General features: G+C 51.8%; 1 protein-coding gene across 1 annotated transcript in view; it reads right to left on the reverse strand.

Annotated features, from left to right (window-relative positions):
- Positions 1 to 6,000, reverse strand: part of LOC125444010 — a 67,755-nt gene that overhangs the window by 41,446 nt on the left and 20,309 nt on the right. The gene's annotated exons all lie outside the window — the stretch shown is intronic.

A 6,000-nucleotide genomic window follows, 5' to 3' on the forward strand; every position in this document is an offset into this window, starting at 1 on the left:
ACATGAAGCCTGACTGGGTGACCTGGGCTGTTCTCTCAGAACTCTCGCAGCCCCACCTGTGCCACAAGGTGTCTATGGTAGGGGAAGGGAAGAAGTTTGTACGTCTCTTTGAGACTCCTTAAAAGGTTATGTGTTCCAGCATTGCAGGCAGTGGTGGGATTCAAATATTTTAACAATAAAAACTCCTGGTGTCCTTTTGCCGCTGTGCTATAGAGAGTGTCTTGACCTACTGCATCTGTGTATGGTTCTCCAGTTGCAGAGTGGCAGATAGGAAGGCGCTCCAAAGGGTGATCACTCCTGCACAGAGGATTATCGGCTGCCCTCTCCCCTCCTTGGAAGAACTCTATAATTCCCGAAGCCTAAAGAAAGCCCAAAATATTCTGAGAGATCCGTCTCATCCGGCACACGCTCTTTTTGAACTGTGACTATCCGGCAGACGAGACAGGTCTATCAAAACTAGGACAAAGAGGCTTAGAGACAGCTTCTACTCTAGAGCTGTGGCTATGCTGAACTCCGCGGCTTCATGTTGATGTGTTTGGGGCTGTGTAGGGATGGGTGGAGGAAGGGGAAAGCGAGGATGGGGCATGAATCTGAAATTGTGTGCATCGAGGAATGCTGCTGTAAATTTCGTTGTGCATGCACAATGACAATAAAATGCTTATGCTTAACAGGTTCCGATGGTGGTGGGATTCAAATAATGACTGTTAAAAAGTATTTAAAAATATTTTTAATATCACTTTTTTATTTTAAGTATTAAAAATATTAATACTTAATTAAAAATGTTTTAAGTATTTAAAAAGTGATATTTTAAATTTTAACAACAGGTTCTACAGAACCTTCGGAACCACCTGAATCCCACCTCTGATTGCAGGGGGTTGGACTTGATGGCCTTGGGGGTCTCTTTCAACTCTATGATTCCATGATTCTTTGTCATGAACACAGAGAAGGACTTTGGGGGCAGTTCCTTGTTCCAGAGTTGCCATAGCAACTATGCCATAGCATAGTTGTGTGAAATGCATTTGGAGTGGGCCAGTTAAACAGTGGCATAGTAGCTAAGAGCAGGTGCATTCTAATCTGGAGGGACTGGGTTTGATTCCCCACTCTGCCGCTTGAGCTGTGGATGCTTATCTGGGGAATTATTATTATTATTATTATTTATTATATTTATAAACTGCCCTCCCCCGAAGGGCTCAGATTAGCCTGTGCACTCCCACACGCGTCAGCTGGGTGACCTTGGGCTAGTCACAGTTCAGAGGAGCTCTCTCAGCCCCCCCCCCCCACCTCGCAGGGTGTTTGTTGTGAGGGGGGAAGGGCAAGGAGATTGTCAGCCCCTTTGAGTCTCCTACAGGAGAGAAAGGGGGGGTATAAATCCAAAACTCCTCTTTTCTTCTTCTTCTTCTTCTTCTTCTTCTTCTTCTTCTTCTTCTTCTTCTTCTTCTTCTTCTTCTTCTTCTTCTTAACAGTGAGCTAATCAATATGCAATGGACTGATGGATATATAAATGAACCAGATTAGAGTACACCTCCTCCAAATTAGAGTGCACCTGCTCGTAACCACTGCGCCACTGCTGTGCGGCCATCTGTCAGGAGCGCTTTGATTGTGCGTTCCTGCATTACAGGAGGTTGGACTTGATGTCCCTTGGGGGTCTCTTCCAACTCTGTGGTTCCATGATTCCAGGTTGTGGACCATGCACTAACTCAGTTGACAGTCCAAGAAACCCAGCACAGGGGACGAGCATGAACTATTCCGCCATTTGTCAGCTGCCGAGTTCATGCCCGGGCCATGCTCGAGTGCGCGGGACTCATGCTTTGCCTTGTGTCTCCTCCTTAGCTGCCTCCGCTGACCAGCCGCAAAGTCCCCCCCGTCGGGTGAACGGAGTCCTGGGGGGCTCGGTGGTCCTCTCGGTGAATGTCGCACCCGGAGCCAAAGTGAAGGAGGTCGAATGGAGCTACCGGGCCGGGTCGGGGCCGGCGCTCCTGGTGGCTCTGTTCCGCGATGGCAAGTTTGACCGCCCCGATCCCAGCGACCGGTTCAGGCAGAGGATCGGAATGTTCAACGAGACGCTGAGGATCAGGGCCCTGGAGCTGAACGACAGCGGCGTCTTCGGCGCGCGAGTGAAGATCTTTCCTGCGCTTGTGGAAGACCAGATCTTCCATCTGACCGTCTACGGTAGGTGGCCTGCTCAGACCCCCACGGAGTGCCTCACTTCAACATTCTGGTTGTTGGGGATATTATAGCAGTTGTCCCGATGCTACAATATGGCCGGACTCAGCCAAGGAAGTCCCTCTGCTTGCAAGACCGGAGCAAACTTGCTAACAACAGGACATTTTGGAGGACATGAATTTACAGGGTCACCACTTGAGGGCGCTCAACCCCCAAACAATTGTTGTTTTGAAAGAAAAAAGAAGGGTTGGTTTTTATAACCAACTTTTCCCTACCATGATAAAAAGCAGATTATAATCAGGGTCCCTTCCCTCTCCACAACAGACACCTTGTGAGGTAGGCTTGGGGGCAGCAGCAGGCCTTTTGGTCATGTGGGGGGGGGGGCGCCTGGTGCCCCACCACGTGACCCAAAACGCCTCTGGTTAGGAGCTGCTTCAGTTGACTCCTGGAGGGTTGCCCCATTCAGCCTCCTTGGAGCATCCAAGGGGAGAATGGCTGCCTCCGTTGCTTGAAGTCCCTGGGCAGTGACTGGCCCCAGCCCCATGGCTGCCAGACCCACGGCCTGCTTGCAAAAGTGGGGGGGATCCTGCAATGGGGAATCCCCTGGTGGAAGAACAAACTGCTTAGGAGAGACCTCCAGAGGTGGGATCCAGCAGGTTCTCACAGGTTCCCGAGAGTAGGTTACTAATTATTTGTGTGTGCCGAGAGGGGGTGACTAATTGGTGATTTTGCCACGTGATTTTTGCCTTCGTGATGCCCCTCCTCTGCTCCTCAGCAGTAGTGCGCAGAACTTGAAGCAGTGTAGCAGGAGGTGCACCGGTGTGCGTGGCAGCCTGCACCTGCGCGCATTCGTTTCCTGCCCAAGGACCGGTGCAGCGGCTGTGTCCTTGCCACAGCCCCGCCCAGAAATGCCCTGCCCCCAGAATGCCCGGCCACGCCCCCCATCATGCCCCGCCCAGCCCCATTGGCGCTACGCCACAGTTTGAATCCCACCACCATGGGAACCTGTTACTAAAATATTTGGATCCCACCACTGGAGACCTCCCTCTTTCCGACATTATGGGAACCGCCCCACTGCATTTCCTACAGGGCTCTTTGCACCAATGGTCCCTATGTTGCAGGGCAGGGGAACAGGGGGCATTTGAGGAGACGAACTCTGCCCTCTTTATATCCGCTCTTGGTACCGGTTGGAGTTCACTCCCCTTCTTTTTCTGTGGACCGCAGAGCCCGTCTTGATGCCCCGCATACAGAGCCAGCTGCTGTCCAGCACGCCCGGCGGATGCAACGTGAGCCTTCAGTGCCTGACCCCCGGGAAGGGCCGGGTGAACGTCACCTGGAGGAAAGGGAACCCGATCCAGGACCTGAGCAGCACAGACCGATACCAGGTCTCGCCCGATGGCAGGACTATCCGGCTCTCTTTGCAGGCCACCTCTCTCAACACCACCTACTCCTGCATGGCCAGCAACCCCGTGGAACATAAAATTGTCTCCTTCGACTTGCAGAGGATCTGCCAGAGCGGAGGTGGGGGGGACGAGGCAGCCGGCTGTGCTCTTTCTTCATATGTGTTCTTGGGGGGGGGGGGTATGCTGCCACAGAGGCGTAGCTCTAAGGGGGTGGGGAGGGAGTGCGAGTAAAGGCAGGAGTTAAGGCTCACGAGTAAAGGCAGGATCTGGGCCCATAACCTGTTGAAGCAGCGGCTTTACTCGGAGTAGACCACCTTGCAGGATGCAATGTAGACAAGAACTGAAAGACACAGTCACCAGTGCAGTTCTGTTTATTGCTAACTACTGACAACGTGCTCCACCAGACCACAGGTGGTTTCAGGCACACATCACTCAGATATCTGTGCTAGCTATATACAAAAGTGGTACCAATCAGGTGCCCTCACCTTATCAGGTTTTCCACACGGTACATGTTGTACACTCAGTCCTAATTATGCACACGGCACCTGCTAGAAGGAGGGTCCAGCTGTCATTTAGATTTTGCTCATCTAAACACATGTTCTGACAGCGCGCACCCCTGTGTGAATGTGGCGAGGGGGTCCCGGGGCGCGGTGGGGGCGTGGTGTGGCGGGACAGGGGCAGCAGATGCACCAGCTTACCGGGCGTTTTCCCCCCTTGCTACGCCTCTGTGCTGCCACTGTGCCAAGAGAACGGCTCGACTTCTCTAACTTTTGCAGATAAACGGAGGTGCGAAATAGACCTGCCAACTCCAGGTTGGGGAATTGCTGGAGAATTTGTAGATGGATCTTGGGGCATGGGGCTGAGCTTGGGAAGAAATTCAACAACAGCAATAACAACAACCTTTATCAGGCATTTAAAATAGGCTCTAACCAGACATTTATGTGTTACAAATCAAGAGCACATTCAAAACGCAGACAGGAAGACTGTACATAGCAGGATACATTACTTAGAAAGTTCTGTCACTTGCAAAAGAAATTTTGCTACTTTTTCCAAGAGCACGACCTCTGTGTTGTTTAACAGAAGCTCCACAACAGAACTGTCAGAGTCTCCTTCAGATTTGTCTAGGGCCAGCCTGGGAGAGAAATTCCTAATGCCCACATATTAGGAAAAGAATAATGTGAGCAAGAGTCTCCACTTGGTTTTTACAGTGTGGGCAAACCCGATCCTGGAGAGGGATGGAGAAGTAATGACCCTTCGTAATGGCCGATGGCAAAGTTTGGGATCTGGCCCTTGTGATAACCCATCTCTGTTGGGAGTTTGGTGAAGATTGGGACGGGGAGTCCCGTTTCATGGGCCCCCAAATTTTCCTCCGTTGTTTCCTATGGAAGACAAGTGGGGCACCCCTTTTAGTGGCCCAGAAAACCCTGAACCAAACTTCACCAAGTTTGGGGATTCTTCTAAGAAGAGTCACCTGAAGCAATGCTGCAAATTTGATGGCTCTACCTCGAAAAAGAAACCACTCTCAAGGGCTCCGTAAAGATAACAAAGCTGAAAAAGTCGGGGGGGGGGGGGGATGTCTTTTTCCAGATAAGTCTTTCCAGCTTCACTAAAATGGTGCTCTTTTGGGGGGTTTCCCCCCTCTATTTGGGCTTTCCTAAGTAATCATCCCTACACGTTGTGGCATTTAGCATTTCGCAGCGTACTTTGTATCCACAGCTCCTACAAGCGAGATGCTTTTTGAATGTTACACACAAGCGATTGTGCTGGGATCTGTGAGGGGAGCCGCTCAGTGGCCCCGATCCTACGGCTGCCTTCCCTTCTCACTTCTCTCCAGCTGCTGCCGAGGTTGCCGTCCGCTGCAGCACCCTGTTCCTCTGCGGCTAGCAATTCTGCACGCCCGTGGACTCGGCACAGAAACAGCATTCGCCGGCTTAACCCGAACAAAGTCACGAAGGAAGCGAGGTATGAGGATCCCTTGCTGGTGTTTCTTCCAGATCAGCGTTTGTCTGGGAGCCATTGGTGTGTGTTTGTGTGATCTCTACGGCTTGCGTTGTAAGCTGGCTGTGCTCTTCCCTTTGTGCAGTGGACACCTCCTTCTCTAAGTCCGGCTACATGGTCTTGACCATCGTCCTCTTAGTGCTAAGCCTCGGGGCGGCTTTTTGGTGCTGGCGGATCAACAGTGAGAAGTCAGCCCAGGCAGGTGAGCCAAATGTCTCCGTCGGAGTGGTTTAGCCTCCAAAATACAAGCCTCCCTCCGGGATTAGCAAACCAGGAGCCATTTTGAGTGGGGTGGTGACCTTTGACCTGGCGTGCCGACACAGGGCTGGCCTGGTGGTCCGCCCCCCCCCCCCAATAGTGCAACGAGACACTGGGCAGTCACTGAGCAATGTATTTGTCAAAGGTTTTCACAGCTGAAATCAACTGGCAATGGGAT

The sequence above is a fragment of the Sphaerodactylus townsendi genome, linkage group LG01 (assembly GCF_021028975.2).
Source record: "Sphaerodactylus townsendi isolate TG3544 linkage group LG01, MPM_Stown_v2.3, whole genome shotgun sequence".
In the NCBI taxonomy this organism is placed as follows: Eukaryota; Metazoa; Chordata; class Lepidosauria; order Squamata; family Sphaerodactylidae; genus Sphaerodactylus; species Sphaerodactylus townsendi.